Source organism: Pteronotus mesoamericanus, unplaced genomic scaffold, assembly GCF_021234165.1.
Source record: "Pteronotus mesoamericanus isolate MK-2021 breed Mesoamerican mustached bat unplaced genomic scaffold, CSHL_Meso_final contig_68, whole genome shotgun sequence".
Lineage (NCBI taxonomy): Eukaryota > Metazoa > Chordata > Mammalia > Chiroptera > Mormoopidae > Pteronotus > Pteronotus mesoamericanus.
Window position 1 is genome coordinate 1,093,176 of NW_026555234.1, and position 17,731 is coordinate 1,110,906.

At 50.9% G+C, this 17,731-nt stretch overlaps 1 protein-coding gene across 1 annotated transcript in view; it reads left to right on the forward strand.

Moving 5' to 3' along the window:
* The first annotated feature begins 541 nt into the window (after positions 1–541).
* Positions 542–17,731, forward strand: part of FAM193A (family with sequence similarity 193 member A) — a 105,952-nt gene continuing 88,762 nt past the window's right edge. Inside the window, exon 1 of the mRNA XM_054581877.1 lies at positions 542–632. The gene's annotated coding sequence lies outside the window, so the exon portion shown is untranslated. The remainder of the gene's footprint in view (positions 633–17,731) is intronic.

The window sequence follows — 17,731 nt, forward strand, 5'->3', positions numbered from 1 at the left end:
GGGACTCTAACTTCCGGCGTGCCTTGCGCGCCGGCTCTCGTTATCGGCGGGAGGGGGCGGGCGAGGCCGGGGGGCCGTGGCGGTCTGGAGGGCGGAGTAAGGCGGGAGGGGGAGGGCGCCCACACCCCTCCCCCTCCCCGCCGCTCCTTCCCCCTCCCCCGACGTAAACTGGGATCCCTTTCCCCTTGTGTCCGCCATATTGGACTCTAACTCTGGTCAGCGGCGGCGCCGGGCCCGGTGGACTCGCCGTTCCTCCCGCCCCGCGGCCTCCCGCCAGCTCCCGCCTGCCCAGCCCTCCCCACCCGCCCGGAGTCGACCCCGCGCAGCGCCCCCCGCCCTCGGCCGGCCCGAGCGCTCCGCCGCCGCCTCAGGCTCCCCGCCCTCCCCGCCCGCCGCCCGCCATGAGCCCGGCCGACGCCAAGCGCGGGGCCAAGCGCCGGAAGAATAAGCGGGGAGGCGGCGGCGGCTCGGGCGGGGGCCACGGCGGCGCGAGTGGCGGCAAGGCCGGCCCGGCCGCGGCGCTGCGCGGCTCCCAGGCCGCGGGCCTGGCGGCCCCGGGCGGCGCGGCGGCGGCGGCCAACGGGCCCCTCGGCACGGGCGCGGGCGGCGCCGCCCCCGGAGGCTACTTCGAGGTAAGCGGCGGGGGCGGGGAGGGCGCGGGTAACGGGCGGCGGCGCGGGGCCGGGTGATGGCTCGTGACAGCCTTCCCGCGGACCCGGCATCTTCCGGGCGCGGCGCCGCCGCTCTGCCCACCTGCGCGCGGCTGTCACGGCCCCGGGGGTGGTGCCATCTCGGCGCGCGCGGGGCTCGTCCTGGAAATGACTCGCGTGCGGTTCCAGAATAATTCGAGTCAGGTGACAAGCGGGTCTTTCCCCCTCGGGTCGGTGCACCAGGGCCGCGTCGCTGGGCCCAGCTTCTCCCGGCGCCTGCGACGGTCGCTGCGAGGCGCCCGGGGAAGTTGTCCCCCCCGGAGTGGGCGTTTGGGAGCCACCTGACAGCCCTCCCCGGGGGCGGCAGCCCGGGCCCTTGGCTCCCTGGTTTTGAAAGCTTTTAGGGGTCGTCGGTGTTCTGACGGCTGGGCTTTCGTGTCGGAACTTAGGGGCTCGGGAAGTGACTTTCTCCTGTTTTGCTGAGGAAGGCGCAGCGCGAGTGCCGTCCCCGCCGCGGGCGCTGCCGCTTCGCTCGGCCCAGCACCGGAGAAGGCGCCGCTCCGCCGGCCGGCGCGCGGGGGGCTCCTGGAACGGGAGCGTTTTTGTCCAAAGTTGCTGGAACTGCTCAGTTGTTTAAAGAGCATTTGCCGTCGAGAAGCCTCATCGGGAGTGAGCGTGTGTCAGACGGCGAGGCGTCCGCTGTCTCGCGGAAGATGCAGCGTTCCGTGCGGGCGCGGCGGCGGCGCGAGCAGGGCCGAGAGCGCTGCCTGGGGCCCGGCCGCCGGCTCACGTGCCGCGTCCTCTGCAGTGTGGCGGCGCAGCTGTTCGCTGTCTTCAGGTGACATCCTTCCTTGTGTGTAGGGTCCTGGCCCGCAGCCCCGGCCTTCCCGTTTTCCAGAGGTCGCCCTTGTCCTGCACCCTGGGGAGCAGGCGGGGTGTGGGTCTTGGGACCGAGGATGAGGCCCGCGGCCGGATCGGCGCTGGCTGCTGCGGCGGGCGGGCGGGCGGGGGCGGTGGTCGGGGCGCTGCCCGCGCATCCTTCGCAGGCCCGGGGTGCTGCTTGCTGCCACTGGATGGGTGGCGAGCCCGTTCCTTCTGAGGGAGCACAGAGCTGGTTGCTGGTGCAGCAGAAATCCTTACACTAGTCTTTCATCTTGTTGTTTCAGGTGGGAAGGACTCCCCTTTGGTTTGCAGTGTGTTTAGTAAAGTGACCCCCGTGTCCCAGAGAAGCTTGCGATTCCTGGGGTTCCTGCTCCGCGTTGCGCACAGGGTCACCGGGGCAGGTTCCTAAGCGGCGTGAGAACGGCCGGCCTGTCTGGGCTCTGCCGGGGCCTTCGCCCCGCTGCCCTGTGTGCCGGCCCCACACCGAGTGGGAGCGCCCTGACCCGCCCCTCAGGGCGGCTGCGAGGCAGGGGCCCGCTGAGCGGTGGGGCGTCCCTGGAGAAGTGAGGGCGGTGGCCTGGGTAGGGGGGCGGAGCGGAGCTTGCGGAGCCTGTGGCCCACAGAGAACACTGGTGTGCGGAGCGTGGGGACACAGTCTTGGTGGGCTCTGCCCGCAGGCAGGGTGGCAGCCGCGGCTCCGCGGGTGTTGCTCCGAGTTAAACGGGCGAAAGCGGGGAGGGCGCCTGCGGGCCCCCGGGGGCCCCCAGCGCTGGGGCCTCGGCAGGGGCCCGGCTGCAGGGCGATGCCGGCCCAGCTCTCCACCTGCGGAAGGGGGCTGCACACGCGGGCTCCGAACCAGGGGCGGGCGGCAGCCCCCCCGCCGTGGCCGGCTCCCTGGAGGAAGGTGGGGAGGTGAACGGGGTTATGGCTGTATCTTCCTAATTTGCGTTTCTACTTTAAGACGTAGTTTTTAGAAGATTCATGCTTGTTAAGTGAAGAAAGAAGCTTGCACGGTAGGAAAGCGTAGGGACCCGTCTTTGTGGAATACCTGTTTGTGTGCGTGGGTATCTGCCTCCGAGAGTCTGGGGTTCACATCGGAAGGTTTGGTGGCGGAGGTGTTGAAGGGCTTCTTCCTTTTTGCACGTCGCTGTAACGCTCAGACTTAAGACTTCTCTACAATGAACAGTACTTAGGGAGCAAAAAGGTGGATGGTACTTTTATAACCCGGTTATTACCAAAATATTTTTCTTTTTCAAGTGAAACTAATTTTGTCTGTTTTTACCTTTTAACTGTTAAACATATAGGTATTATATATCAAATGAAAATATTTAGACCATCAGAATTGTTTTCTGAACAGGTGTGCAGGGTTAAGTCATACACAAAAGTGTATTATTTACAAAAGTCGTAATTTATTATGGAAATTGACTCATGCCACTAGCTGTTGTAATATCAAATTACATATAATTTACACTCATGGAGGGCTCAAATAGGAATTTAGGGCTATTTTTGTAATGCTAGAGATTTATAAAAGGAAGCCATTGGGGCGGGGATTGAGGAACATGTTCAAACGGCAAAGCTAAAGTTTGAAGTCGGGGAAGCCTGTTGCGGGGGCATTTGGAATAGCGAAGGGCGTTTGTTGCTGCTGAGAAGGTGGCAAGACGGAGACGGTACTAGGGGTGTTTAGAAGCCATCAGACCGTATATCCTGCGGTTAGGTGGTGGGGTAACGGGTCTTGGGGTACTTTGGGGTGCACTTAAAGGCCTTTCCTATGGTGTAGAAATTGCTGCTGTGACCAAAGGAGGTTCAGTGGAAACTCTCCTTCGCTCACGTTTGCGTCCGTGGCCTGCGGGGCCCCAGGTCCCGGAAAGCGCGAGAGCCTCCCGTGCCGTAGCTGAGGCTAGGAGTGGGGTGCCGCTGTGGAGGGCACCCCTGCGGCGCCGCGGGGTAGGTGCACCCACCCCACGTCCCCGCTGTGCCAGGAGGAGCGGCCCCAGCGCCCTCCCCTCGAATGCTCCCTCGCCCCCTTTCAGGGCCCCCCTCCTCATTCTCCACGTGCGGCCTGTTTCTAAATTTCATGGAAAAGCGCCCCGTGCCAGGGCCGTTGGCCTGGCGTGGCGCCGGAGACGCGCCCCTGGGGTTGCTATAGCACATCGCCTGTCTCTGGTGCGATGCAGCCTTCCATTGCGTGCGCAGCCACCGTTTGTCCACTCTGCAGAGTGTCCGCGCACGTTTAGGTTCCTCCAAGGCTGGCGTGACTCAGGCTGATGTGCACGTTCCTGGCCTTTCGCTTGGAGGACAGGAGAGCTCGTTTTAGTCCCGAGGGGCGTTGCAAGTGTATGTTTAGTTGGACTTTATGTTGCCAGGCAGGTTTTCTAAATGATTTTATTGTATGCTATTTAAACAATTAACGTGGTAACGTTGATATTTTATTTGTTTAAAACTTTTTTATTTCTTAATTTTAGAGAGAGAGAAAAAACTTCACTACGTTATTCCACTTATTTATGCGCTCATTGGTTGATTCTTGTGTGTGCCCTGACTGCGGATCAAACCTGCAGCCTGGGCGTATCAGGACGACCCTCTATCCCGCCGAGCCACCCCACCAGGGCACTAACGTTGGTATTTTAAAAGGGTGTGCTGCTTCGGATTTTAACGTGTAGGTTTACGAACCCACTAAGGCAGTCAGAGTGAGTGTTGTCACCCACGAAAGCTCCCTCACGCTCCCTAGTGCCTCCACAAGCCCCCACCCTACACCCTTGTCAGCTGGCGCTTCGTTACTACACTTTTGTCTTTTGGAGAAGTCACGTGAATGGAACCGTACAGTGTACGTATGTAACATTTTGAGTCTGTTTTATTTCGCTCAGCATAGTCTAGAGGTATCCAGTATTTTGTCAACTCTAAGGCCACACTGGAAGAAGAGTTGTCTTGGGCCATACATCAAATACATTGTGACAGATAATCACAAAAAAACTCATCGTGTTTTGAGAAAATTTGCGATTTTGTGGTTGGTTGCATTCATAGCTGTCCTGGGCTGCAGTTGGGCACCCTGGGCCAGTTGGGCACCCTGGGCCGTAGTCACTTTGAGAGTCGGTTGTGTGTGTTGGTTGCTCGGCCCTTTTTGCTGCTGAGTAGTATTCCGTGGTTTGAACACACCACGGTTTATCCGTCCTCGTGTTGGTGGACGTGGGGTGCTTTCCAGATTTGGGGGATGATAAAGAGGGCTCCTGTGAAAATCTGTGTGCAGGTTTTTGTCTGGAAGTGAATCTTCATCTCTCTGTGGTGGACACCAAGCAGCGTGAGCTGATTGTGTGGTAACAGAAGTAGCTGCTGGACTGTTCTCTGGAGGCTGCACTGCTTCTGCTCCAACCGGCGACACAGGAGAGCTCCAGTCCCGCTGCGTCCCGGCGGCGCTTGGGGTGGTCGGCGGCTTTTCCTGTGCCCGATGGAATGCGGAGGTGTGCGGTGGCACTGTGGTTTTAGTTTGTATTTCCCTGATGATTACTGATAACTGAACACTTCTCATGTCTTTGATTATTTGACATTCTTGCAACCTCTAAGGTGAAGTGCTTATTCAAGATTTTGCCTGTTTTTAATCGTTAAAAAAACATTTTTAATGTTTTTTTGAGTTTTGAGAGTTCTTTACAATTTTCTAACACAAGTCCTTTGTCAGAGTATGTGATTTGCGAACATTTCTTCCAGTTTGTAACTTGCCTTTTTACCCTTTTAACTGTTTTTGCAAAGAAAAAAGTTAATTATGATGAAGTTCAGCTTACTAGTTTTTTTCTCTTATGGGTCATATTTTTTGGTGTCAACTCTAAAGAACTCTTTGTTTCATAAAACCTCAGGTTAGGATTTTTTCCTGTTTCTAAAAATTTAATTGTTTTACATTTAGATCTGTGATTCATTTTGAATTAATTTTCTGTAAGTTATCATATTCAGGTAGGAATCTTTTAAAAAAAAAATATGGATGTTGTGTCCCAAACCCATTTGTTGAAAGGATATCCTTTATCCATTAAATTGACTTCCCTTGGTCAGAAATCAAATAGTCTTATTTGTGGGGATTATTTCTGAACTCTGTGTTCTGTTCCATTGATCTGTGGCACTGTCCTGTTGCCTGTACCTACAGTCTTAATTACTGTAGGTCTTAAAATTGGGGAAGGGGACTCCTCAAACTTAAAAAAAGTTGTTTGGCTCTTGTTCTTTAACATACATTTTAAAATGGGCTTGTCTACATCTGCACATCATTCTTCTGGAATTTAATTAGAACTGCCTTAAATCTGACCTAGAACAGGTCCGTTTTGGGGAGAATTGACGTGTCCACTGTTAACTCTCCTTGTCTGTGAGCGTGGTGTGCATGTGTTTGGTCACCTCCAGTTTTTTTAGAACTGCGTTTTATTGTTCGCGCTGCAGTAGTTGTCCCAGTCCCCCCCGCCCCCTCCGTCCGTGCCCCGCCATCGCTCAGGCAGCCCCCACACCGTTGCCCATGCCCGTGGGTTCTGCGCGGACATTCTTCGTCTGCCCTGCCCCTTCTGCCGTGTGTCCCGTCCCCGCGGCTCCTCTGTCACTGCCAGTTGGAACTTCTTAACCCCTTCCCCTTTTCCACCCAGACCCCTCCCATCTGGCGTCCATCAAAGTGTTCTGTGTGTCTGTGAGTCTGTTTCTGTTCTGCTTGTTTGTATTGTTTTTTAGATTCAATTGTTGATAGATATGTATTTATTGCCATTTTATTATTCACAGTTTTCGTCTTCTTAAAGAAAACCCTTTAAAGTTTCGTATAATACTGGTTTGGTGGTGATGAACTCCTGTAGTCTTTTCTTGCTCTTTATCTGCCCTTTGATGCTAAATGATACCTTTTCTGGGTAGAGTCATCTTGGCTGTAGGTCCCTGCTTTTCATGACTTTGAATATTTCTTGTCAATCATTTCTGGTCTGCAAAGTTTCTTTTGAGAAATCAGCTGACAGTCTTTTGGGAACTCCTCTATAGGACACTAACTTCTTTTTTCTTGCTGCTTTTAAGATTCTCTCTTTAGCCCTGGCTGGTATGGCTCAGTGGATTGAGTGCCAACCTGCAAACCAAAGGGTCACTGGTTTGGTTCCCAGTAAGGGCACATGCCTGGGTTGTGGGCCAGGTCCCCAGTAGGGGGCCCAAGGCAACCACACATGGATGTTTCTCTCCCTCTCTCTCTGAAAATAAATAAATAAAATCTTTAAAAAGAAAAGATTCTCTCTTCATCTTTAACCTTTGGCATTTTAATTATGATGTGTCTTGGAGTGGCCTCTGGGTTCATCTTGTTGGGGACTCTCTGTGCTTCCTGGATTTGTATGTTTATTTCCTTCACCTAGATAAGGAAGTTTTTTGTCGTTACTTTTTCAAGTAGGTTTCCAACTTCTTGCTTTTTCTCTTCTTCTTCTGGCACCCCATTGATGTGAATGTTGTACCTTTTGAAGTTGTCTCAGAAGCTGCTTACACTATCCTCATTATTTTATATTCTTTTATTCATCGTGTTGTTCTGGCTGGTAGATTTTGCTTCCTTATGGTCCAGATCGTTGACTTGAGTCTCAGCGTCATCCACTCTACTGTTGTGGCCCTGTAAATTGTTCTTTATTTCAATTAGCGTACGCTTCCTTTCTGACTGGGTCTTTTTTTGTGCTGCTGAGGTCCTCACCAAGTCCCTTGAGCATCCTTGTAACCAGTGTTTTGAACCCTGCCTCTGATAGATTGCTTATCTCCACGTCCCTTAGCTCTGTTCCTGGAGTTTTGATCTGTTCTCTCACTTGGGCCATGTTTCTCTGTCTCCTCGCTTTGGCAGCCTCCCTGTGTTGGTTTCTATGTATCAGTAGAGCTGCTTTGGCTCCGTGTCTTGGTCGTGCGGCCTACTGTAGTAGGTGTCCTGTCAGGTCCGGTGGCACAGCCTCCCCCATCACCCAAGCTGGATGCTCGAGGGGCGCCCACCGTGTGGGCTGAGTATACCCTCTTCTTGTAGTTGGGCCTTGGTTGCTGTTGGCACATCCAGGGTCAGCCCCCGCCCAGGCCCTGCCTGGGGCCACCCGCATGAGCTGCAGAGCTGTCCGCAGGTGGCTGCTGCTTGCGCCGGGCTGGGCGGTGCCCAGGTGAGGCCTTGCTCTAGGCCAAGGCCGGCTCTGCCACTGTAGGGCTTGGGGCAGCTCAGCGAGAGCGGTGGGCCTTGCTGAGGCCAGGTGCTACTTACTTACGAGAAGTTAGGAGAATCAGAAGCCTGGGCCAAGACGATCCATTCATATGTAAAACCCACTGGAAACAGCTTGGGTGGGTCTGAAAGGTGGGCGGGGTAGGGCCTCAGGGAATCATGGGGGTGGTGGCAAGCAGTGTGAGCCGCGTGGGTGGCATCTGCGGTACTGCTGCCTCCCGGCCCTGTGGCTCCGGTTCGGGAGGGCTCGAGAAGGAACAGCGGCCTCTGCCTGCGCTTCTGTCCAGAGAAAGCTGCCCCCCGGCTCTCACGCTGATGCCAGTCAGTTCAGTTCCTCCCCGCCTGTCCCTCCAGCCGTTCACTCCGCTGCACCCAGCGCTGGAGCTCGGAGGGAGAGAGCCCGAGTAAGTCTGTGCATGGGCCCTTTAAGAGGAACTGCTAGGACTTCAGCAGTTTCTGTCTTCCCGAGCCTCAATCCCCGCTGGGTTTTGCAGCCAGAAGTTGTGGGGACTTATTCTCCTGGCCCTGGAACCCTGGGCAGGGGAGCCAGAAGTGGGGCTGGGAGCCTTTGCTCCTGTCCCTCCTGAGTTTTATCCGCCCCTTGTGGCGGGGAGGCCAGTCCAGCTCCGCATCTCCGCTCCTCGTGTGGTTTCTTTAATTCTACAGTTGGAGGAGTTCCATTCCGCCCAGTTTCTGACCGTTCTGAATGATGGTTGTCCTGTAGTTTAGTTGTAATTTAGATATTCATGGAGGTGAGCTGTGATTGTTTATGCTGCCATTTTGATTGGAGTTTCTCCCAATTTTTTTGAATTGAGACATGCTTGACGAATAATATGTCTTTGATTTCTTTTATTAGTGTTTTTGTGTGTTCATCTTCTATTCTTTGATCTTAGTAAAATCGTATATTCTGGATTGCCTTTTTTCCGTGGATTCATTGGGATTTTCTGTGTAGACATCCATGTTGTCTGTGAATAGTGATTTTTCTTTTGTTTTCCATTGCTGTTTTTCTTACATTTCTTTACTTTTCTTTATTACACTGACCAGGGGTTTAGTATAATTCCCTTGTTTCTTATTTTGGGGGGGGGCACTCAGTCTTCCACCATGGAGTATGATGTCTGCTGTAGGTTTTATGTAGCTGCTGGTTATCAGGTTTAGGAAGTTTCTTTCTATTTTTAGTCTGCTGAGATTTTTTATTAATGGGTGTTGGATTCTGTCAATGCTTTTAGGAATCAGTTGATATAATCATGTTGTTTTTCTTCTTTAGATTGTTAATGCGGTAGATCACAATATTGAATTTTGGATATTGAACCAGTTTTGCATTCCTGGAATAAGCCCTGCTTGGTCATGATATGATACTCTTTTAAAATTGCTGGATTCGATTAACTAATATTTTGTTGAACACTGTTGCATCTATTTTCATATAATGTGTATATATAATCAATCAGTAGCTACTGTTATATATGTATCAGTAGCTTTCTTACGTTAGTAGCTATTGATGTGTGTGTGTGTGTGTGTGTGTGTGTGTGTGTGTGTGTGTGTGTATCTTTCTTATATTGTCCTTGCTTGGTTTTGGTAGCAATATAATGCTGGTCTGATAAAGTGAATTAGGAATTATTTCTTTCTATTTTTAGTAGTTTGCACTTTTCTGATAATTTGTTCTTCATTTCATCTAAGTTTTTGAATTTATGTTCTTTTATTCCTGATACTGGTAATTTGTTTTACCTCTTTTTTTCCTGCTGGTCTTGTTAGAGATTCTTCAAGTTTTTAATCTTTTAAAGGGCTTTTTGTTTTATTGATTTTTTTCCTTGTTTTTTTAATGTTTTTTTGGGGGGGGGGTTGATTTCATTGAATTTTTTGTTTTAATCTTTGCGTTGTTGCTTGCTTTGCATTTGTTTTGATTTTTTGTTACCTAATTTCTTAAGTTAGAAGCTTGGATTATTGATTTGAAACAATTTCTTTTCTAATATATATATTCAGTGCTTTAAACTTTCCTCTAAGCTATACTTTAGCAGCATTCCACAAATTTTGGTTTGTTGTACTTTCAGTTTTATTCAGCTAAAAATGCTGTAATTTCCCTTGAATCCCCTCTTTGACTCATGGGTTATTTAGAAGTATGTCGTTTAATATTTCCTGTTCTCATTCTGTTGCTGAGTTCCAGTCTCATTCCAGTAGGGTCAGAGAACATGCTTTGTGCAAATTTTATGAACTCTCTTGGTGAATATTACTTATGCACTTGGCACTGTGTATACTGAGTGGAGTTCAGTGACGATTTTTTCAGTTTTGCCCCCCGGCCCCCGCAGTTCTCTGTTTTGCTAATTTTTTGTGCACTAGTCTGTCAACTGCTGAGAGAGTTGAGGTCTCTGACTAAAGGTGTGGATTTCTTGTTTTCTCCTTACAGTTTGTTCAGTTTTGCTTTGTGTTTTGAAATTCTTTTGTGTGTGTGTGTGGGGGGGGGGGGGGGAGAGAGAGAGAGAGAGAGTGTGTAGGAGCGTTACGCGTTGGTGAATTGAGTCTTTTTGTCATTTAAGATATGACCCTGTTATTCCTGGTGGTTTTCTTAGCAGAAACGTTTACTTTGATAATAACAGCCACTCTGGCTATGTTTGTAATCAGTATACGCAGGGTACGTATTTTTCTATCCTTTTACCTACCTACATAATTTTATTTGAAGTGAGTTTCTTAATAGATAGCTGCTTGACAATTTTCATTAATCATGATATTTCTATTTTCACCTTTAATTATAACATATATGTGAAATATACTTGTTAACTTGAGACCTTTTTCCTGGCTGAATTGCACATTGAAGTTCTGTTTGGTACTAGTATGGGAAGCTGCTCTGCATTGTGTGACTCTCCTCCTGGAGCTTTCCTGGCCTGCAGATCCCAGAGCTCATGGGGGTGGGGGGGCCACCAGCTCGGAGACGCAGGGCTGCCTGTGCTTTAGAGAGGGTTTGCCCAGGGGGAGCTGGGATCAAACACATCAGAGCTTATGAGCCTACGGCACTTTCACTTCTTTACTACAGAAATCAATTTTAGTTTCTAAACTATCTCTTTTTTTTAATTTTTATTTTTTTGCTCAGATACATTTGTCTCCACCTTCCCACCACCACCTTTCCCTTAAACTATCTTAGAGTAATCCCAGAATGTTTGTGGCATTGAATTACCACGTTTCCTGTGGAAATTTTCTCACGTATATTTGTAGAATGCAGAGAACGTGTTTATCTTGAACATTTTGAGTATAATATTAGTTACACCCAGAAACTGAATGAGAAGTTGGGGGATTTAATTTCTTATGGCCCAGGAGTTTTTTAAAAATAAGCTTTTATTTTGGAACAATTTTAGGCTTACAGAAAAGTTGCCAAATAAGTATAGACAGTTCCCATATTCCTTTCAGCCAACTTTGACCAGTGTTGATATCATAGGCAACTTTGTTATATTTGTCAAAACTAAGAAATTAAAATTGCTGCAATGTTATTAACTATAGACTGACTTTGCACTTCACTGTATTTTCTATTGATACCCTCTTTCCAGAATCAGATCTAGGATGCCACTTTATATTTAGTGGCCCAGAATTTTAATTTTAATTTTTCTTAAAAAGATTTTGTTTATTGAGAGGAGGGAAGGGAGGGAGAAAGAGAGGGAGAGAAATCTGAATCAGTTGCCTCTAGTGCACCCCCTACTGGGGACCTGGCCTGCAACCCGGGCACGTGCCCTGACTGGGAGTCGAACCAGCGACCTTTCTGTTGGCTGGCCAGTGCTCAGTCCTCTGCCCCACAGCAGCCAGGGCTTTTTATTCTTCTAAGCTATCTCATCTATGAAATGGGAAGGTTAATTTTTATTTTCCCAAAGGAAGTCCTCAAAAGCTAATTAATATCATGTTTGAAGTGCGGTAGTAATTTTATATCTATGCTAAAGTTGAATGAAATTATTAGTTATTGCAGAGTTTTCTACAGTCTAATTCTTTTCTCTAGAAACACTTGGCAGTTACTCATCTACAGTGAAAGGAGCCCCGCAAGGTAGATGCGCACACTCCCAAGTCCCTGCTGAGCGCGTACCCCTCCCCAGGGCAGCCCTGTTGGCGCAGGAGCGCCCCTGGTGGCCGGTCGGGACAGCCTGGAGGAGAGTGGCCAGTCCCTGCCAAGGCCGCCTGCCAAGGCTGCCTGCCGGCGCCCCAGCGAAAGGAGTTCCGTAGATGAGTTCTTGGTCGTGCTTGTAATATCGCCCATTGTTTTCTGTTTTAAAAGGCATAAAAAACAACATCACTTATTTACTGGCTTCAATTGTAGCTGCTGTTGACATTCTCCCTTCTTTTAAAAGAATACTATGTCAGTTATATCTCAGTTTTAAGCAAGACTAATGGGAAGGTTGGATCTGCCAATCAGTCATTACTGTTGGATGCCGCCCCACAAACCGCGAGTTGACCTGTCCTTCGTTTGCCAGTTCCCAGGTGCCCGCACCAGCACAGCAGGTCCTCGAATAACACCGTTTTCTTCAACATCATTAAGTTACAGTGTTGATGGAACAAATGGGTTCCTGGCCCGGCCCCTGTCTGTGTGGCATGTACACGTGTCCCTGTGTCTGTGTGGGTTTTCTCTGGGCCCACTGGTTCCTCCCACATCTGCACCGTGCGCCCGTGAGTCGAACAGCTTGTCCACATTGTCCCAGGCTGAGCGCGGGCGCGGCCCGGGGCGGCCCTGGGGTGGATGGGCCGCCCGCCCGGGGTGGACCTCGCCCTGCGCCCTCCCGATGGGCTGGCCACCTGGGACCGTGAACTGGAATCCGCGGGGTGGGAAACAAATATCTTGCTTGTTTTTATTATCTTTCTTAAGTGTATATACAGTGCATTTTGATTTTTGGTACTTAGAAATGTTTTGGATATTTAGAAGTTTGGTGTTTTTGTGACCAGAAATATTCTGTGGGAATTTAACTCATTCATGTCAGTTCGCCAAGGGTGAAATTGGTTTCATTATAGGTCCCGTCCGGTAAAGCCACAGTTCCCAGGAACCTGGAGACGATGCCACGCAAGGACTTCCTGTGCTCCAGCTGGAATGCTGGACTAGGCATGCCAGGCTCGTGGGACTGGAGAGCCGGATGTGGCAGCAACAGAACACGCGTTTAGTGCTGAGACAGAGTTTGTTAGGGGGGGAAACTGAGGGCTAAAGAGTTGAGTTGGAAAAGTTTAATTGTCCTAGCCCGTGTCCCCTCTTTCCCCTTTCAACTCCTAGTGACACTTTATCACTTTTCAGTAGTGACGTGAGCTTACAAAAACACAACCCCCCAGCTGCCCCGGCGCTGCCCCCGCCTGGCCTACACGCTTCCTCTGGGCCAGCTTGCGCCCGCCCTCCCCACTGCGCCTTGTCCGCCGGGCTCTGGCTGGTGGGGAAGCTCTCGTCCTCCACGCTGAGCTTCCTCCTGGGCGGCCCGTGGCCGCCTGTGTCCCGCACCGTGGTGGTCGTGCTCTGCTGCGTGTGCAGCCTGTGCGGTGCGGCAGACCGTGGCCTCGCCTGGGCCTTTGTGGGGGCCCGTTGTCCTGCACAGTGTTGCTGCCTCTGTGCCCGCCGAGCAGCCGTCTCTCGCAGGAGGCTGTGAGCCACTGTGTGTCTCCTGGGCCCCCTCGGTACCTGTCCTTAGCTCAGCCCTGGCACTTAGACTGGGTTGTAGCCTCTGGCCTTTGGGACGTTTTCTATAAAGCTGCACTCTGGTTTTCTGAGCACGTGGGACACGCTCACCACTCAATGGGAGCTTCTGCATTTCCACCCTTTTCTCCTTTTCTCTGAAATCTGTTGTTTGCTTTGTCTTCTAATTTGGAAGACGGCATTTGTCCTTTTTTCCAAAGTTAATCCTATACTCCAGGAGTTCTTAACTGTTAGATTTTGCTGAGTCTGTTAACCCGTGGAAACTCATTGCAAAATTTATGTGAGTATGTTATCTCGAGATCTCTCTTTTTAAAAAGATTTTATTTATTTATTTTAAAGAGATGGGAAGGGAGGGAGAGAGGGAGAGAAACATGCATGTGTGAGAGAGACATTGATTGGTTGCCTCTTGCACGCCCCCAACTGGGGACTGAACCCGCAACCCAGGCCCGTGCCCTGAATTGAACCAGTGACCTTTAGGTTGGCAGGCCAGAACTCAGTCCGCTGAGCCACGCCAGCCACGGCCCAAGGTCTCTTAAAAATCTCTCTTGCCTTTTTTCTCCTGGGTCTTGGATTTTCCCTCCTGCACTGGGTCCTTTTCCTTAGCCTTCAGGTTTTGAGTTCCCCTCTCAGTCCTTCTCTTGACTGTGCTCAGACACTGAAATTACTTTTCTGTCGGACTTTTTCTTGGCTGTTGCTGCCCATGCCTTGAAATTCTGCTGATAACACTGGTCACTTCTACCTTTTCCCTCCTCGGTCCCTGTTCTACTCCCTTGCCCGGCTGTCATCTTTCCTTCGATTCACGCCCCGTGCCCCAAGCCACAGCTGATGAGTGGTCTCGTCCTTCCTGAGTCCTGGAGCTGTGTTCAGTCCTGGTGATTTTTAAAAAGATTTTATTTATTTATTTTAGAAAGAGGGGAAGACAGGGAGAAAGGGAGAGAAATATGGATGTGAGAGAGAAACATCGATCGGCTGCCTCTCGCATGTGCGTGACCAGGACTGTGACCTGGCGGCATTCTGCTGCGTGGGGCGGCCCCCAGCCCACTGAGCCGGGCCGGCCGAGCCCTCCTGGGGCCCTTGGAACCAGTGGCGTGTATGCTCCCTCCTGGCGCCTCGTACCTTCCCTTCGGCAGCCCCGCCCGGGCTCTCCTCCCAACCCACGCTCCATGCAGCCTCCCGGCGTGGGGAGCATGCTCGCTTCCACACTCCAACACTCGCTTGATGCGGGCGAGGCTGCGTCCCGTCCTTGGCCTCGGGTTCCGACTTACCGCGCTGTGCCTGGCCGGCGCGGGCACAGGTTGCTGGTGGCGGCGAGATGCTGCAGCAGTTGGCCAGGAAGCCGTGCGTGGTCGCTGTGCCCGCTAGGGTGGCGGTTGAGGCTGGTTTCCCCTCACTGGCGGCGGGGTGACTCCTCGCTCACGCGTGGACTGCAGTCCTCTTTCTGCATCACAAGACCGTGCTCAGGTGTCCCTGCTTCGCGTGCTCGCTGACTCTCAAGACCGCAGGCCCGCTGTGTGTGGTTGTGCCCTGCACACGGTTTCCTCACCTGTCAGGGAAGGAGGTTTTGTTCAGTGACCTTGGAGGTCGTTTCCAACTTTTTGACTTTGTGATTGTTACTTCTTTGGTCACACATTTCCAGAGACTGCCCATCACCTCTGCAGGGGTCCCTTAAAGAGTGGCGAGCCTCGGAGGCACACTGGGAGGAGAGGGGGCACTCCCCGGTGCCGCAGAGAGGACATGTGGGTCCTTAATTTTCAAATAAGACGTCGCACTTTGCAGACATTCAGTACGGGCACCCAGGCGAGCACTGCCACTTGATCTGTATTCCAGAGCCGCGAGCCTTCGGGGGTTCCTGCGGCAAGGACAGGGCTTGTTCACGTGTCGAGGACCCTGGCGGTCCCGGGGTGCTCAGTGGGAGCGCTCTGAATTCCGCCGCCTGTCTTGATCATCGAGCTGGCCCTCACGGCGGCGGTCAGCTCATCTGCAAGGAGCCGTGGGTGGACGGCAATGCCAGCGGTGGAAGCGGGTGAGACGGGGACGTTGGTGGCAGAGCCGCCATGCTGCTTGGTGCGGGAGCGCTTTACGGGCTGCCTAATGAAGTTAAGAAAATGATCCAAGCAGAACTGAGAATCTCCTCTCAAAGATTACCAGGACCGTGGAGTTCTACCTGCTTTTATTAATGATGCGCCACGTCCAAAGTGGTTCTCTTGCCTGGAGGTGTTAGGGAAGGAAAGTGTTCAGCCTTTCCGGTCAGCAGCATATTCACACACAGGGTGTCAGCGCCCTGTGAACCCTGCGGCAGTGTCTAGGGCCGCGCTTTGCTCAGGCTTGTGTGTTCCAGCGCTCCGCTCCCTGGGGCTTTAAGGGCGAGCTGCTTCTGAGGCCTCTCACTTGCCGCTCTGTAAGGTTGGGTTGCAGAAGCAACTCCAGCCGACTTGCACAGACAGACATTTGACAAGGAGTGTGAGCATACACGCTTTAGAAGGGGCACCCTGACTGGCTCAGTGGGTTGGGTGTTGTTCCACAAACTGAAAGGTTCCTGGTTTGATTCCTGGTCAGGGCACGTGCCTGGGTTGCGGGCCAGGTCCCCTGCTGGCGTGGTGCGGGAGGGAACTGATGGATGCTTCTCTCTCAGGGCGATGCTTCTAGCCCTCTCTTTCTCCCTCCCTTCCCTGCTCTCTAAAAATAAATCAATAAATAACTTTTTAAAAAGACAAGTGGTCTGTATTTGCTGACTTTTCTGTAATAAGTAGCTGTTAGAAGAAAACTACCTAGCCAATTCAGTATTTTGGAAAAAATTAACAATCTGCCCCTCAAGGTAAAGGTAACATTTTTAAAGGAGCAGAAAGTTACTTTTTGGGGGAAAAAAAATCTTGCATAGAGAATAAAGAGCATTTTGAAAATGGATGTTTAAAGAGTTTTCTTTATAAGTTTCTGTGTGAGAGTGTGTGTGTGCTAGGAATACTGTAAATAGTCATCTTCCTGCACATTTAAACTTGGAAATGAAATTTTTAGTCTGCTTTAAAGCTTCTTGTTGTAACATTTAGTTTTGAACTTATTTATTAAATATACAAAAATATGATAACTTCTGATTACTGGGTAAGAACAAGGGGCTCTGATGAGAAAGATGAAAATTGACTGGTTGAACTTCAACCGAAATCCTCGGGGAATTGATTGATGGGATTGAAGTCCACCAGCAGGACTTAGCAAGTGCAGAAACCGCGTTTTCCCATTCGGCTCTGTGTGTCTTTAAAGGAGGGGACCCTTTTCAGTAACGACTGCTAGTCCAGTCCGCTTACTAAATAGTTGAACTCATTCAAAGATCTGGTTTTATCACAAAGCATTACACCAAGATTTTATTTCATTTTTAATTTTTATTTATTATTATTAATTTTTTTTTTTTTAAAGAGACGAAGGGGGAGAGAGAGGGAGGGAGAGACAAACATCAGTTTGTTGTTCCATTTATTGGTGCTTTCATCGGCTGAGCCTCGTCTGTGCCCCTGCCCAGAGACTGAACCTGCATCCTTCGTGTATCGGGACGATGCTCTAGCCAGCAGAGCTGCCCGGCCAGGACTATACCAAGGTTTAAAAAAACAGAAAAGTACATCCAGTCTCACTGGTCTCCTGACATTTTTTTCATGATTTTTTTTGTGATATAACAAGGCTTTCAATATTGTGAATTTGAAAAATACTGTTCTATTTTTATCTTCCTGTAGGTTCCCACATTGCGCGCATGTTTCATTGTACGGCGGTTGCGTCCCCCAACTGCACCTGAGCACGCCATGTGCTGGCGGGAGCTGGGGGGCTGCAAAGCCATGCCCCGGCTTGTGCTGGGCGGTTGTGCTCAGGTCTTCCTGGTGCGCTGGCGACCAAGCAGGGCCGCCCCCCAGCTTCCTCCTTTCTCCCCTCATCCTGTGCTTGCTCCCACCTCACATCCACATCTGGTCCCTTACCTTCGCGTACACTTCCTTCTTTCCACTCCGCACACCTGCCTTCCAGCTCCACCTGCTGAGAGTCCTGCCGTCCTTCGAGGCCTAAATTAGTGCTGGTGTGTCCATCCCGCCCGCCCCTTCCTCTCTCAGCTACAGCAGCGGCCTCTGATGACACTTACTGCGTGCGTTGCCTGCGCATTTGTCATCTTTACTGGATTGGACATTTATTGAGTGCGGGCATATTTTTGAGGCATGGTACCTTGTTCACAGCCACTGAGTTTTTGTTGACTGAATCAAATGAAACAGAGGATGCAGTTTTTTGGTGGGTTTTTTTTTTTTTTTTTTCTACATTGTGTAACAGTTTACTTGATTTTTTTTCCGGTGTCCCTCTCAGCATAGTGGCCCAGGGAGGGGCTGCTCCCGAGCTGCCTGCTCTGCACCCACAGTCCCGCCCCCGCCCCGCCATTCTTTG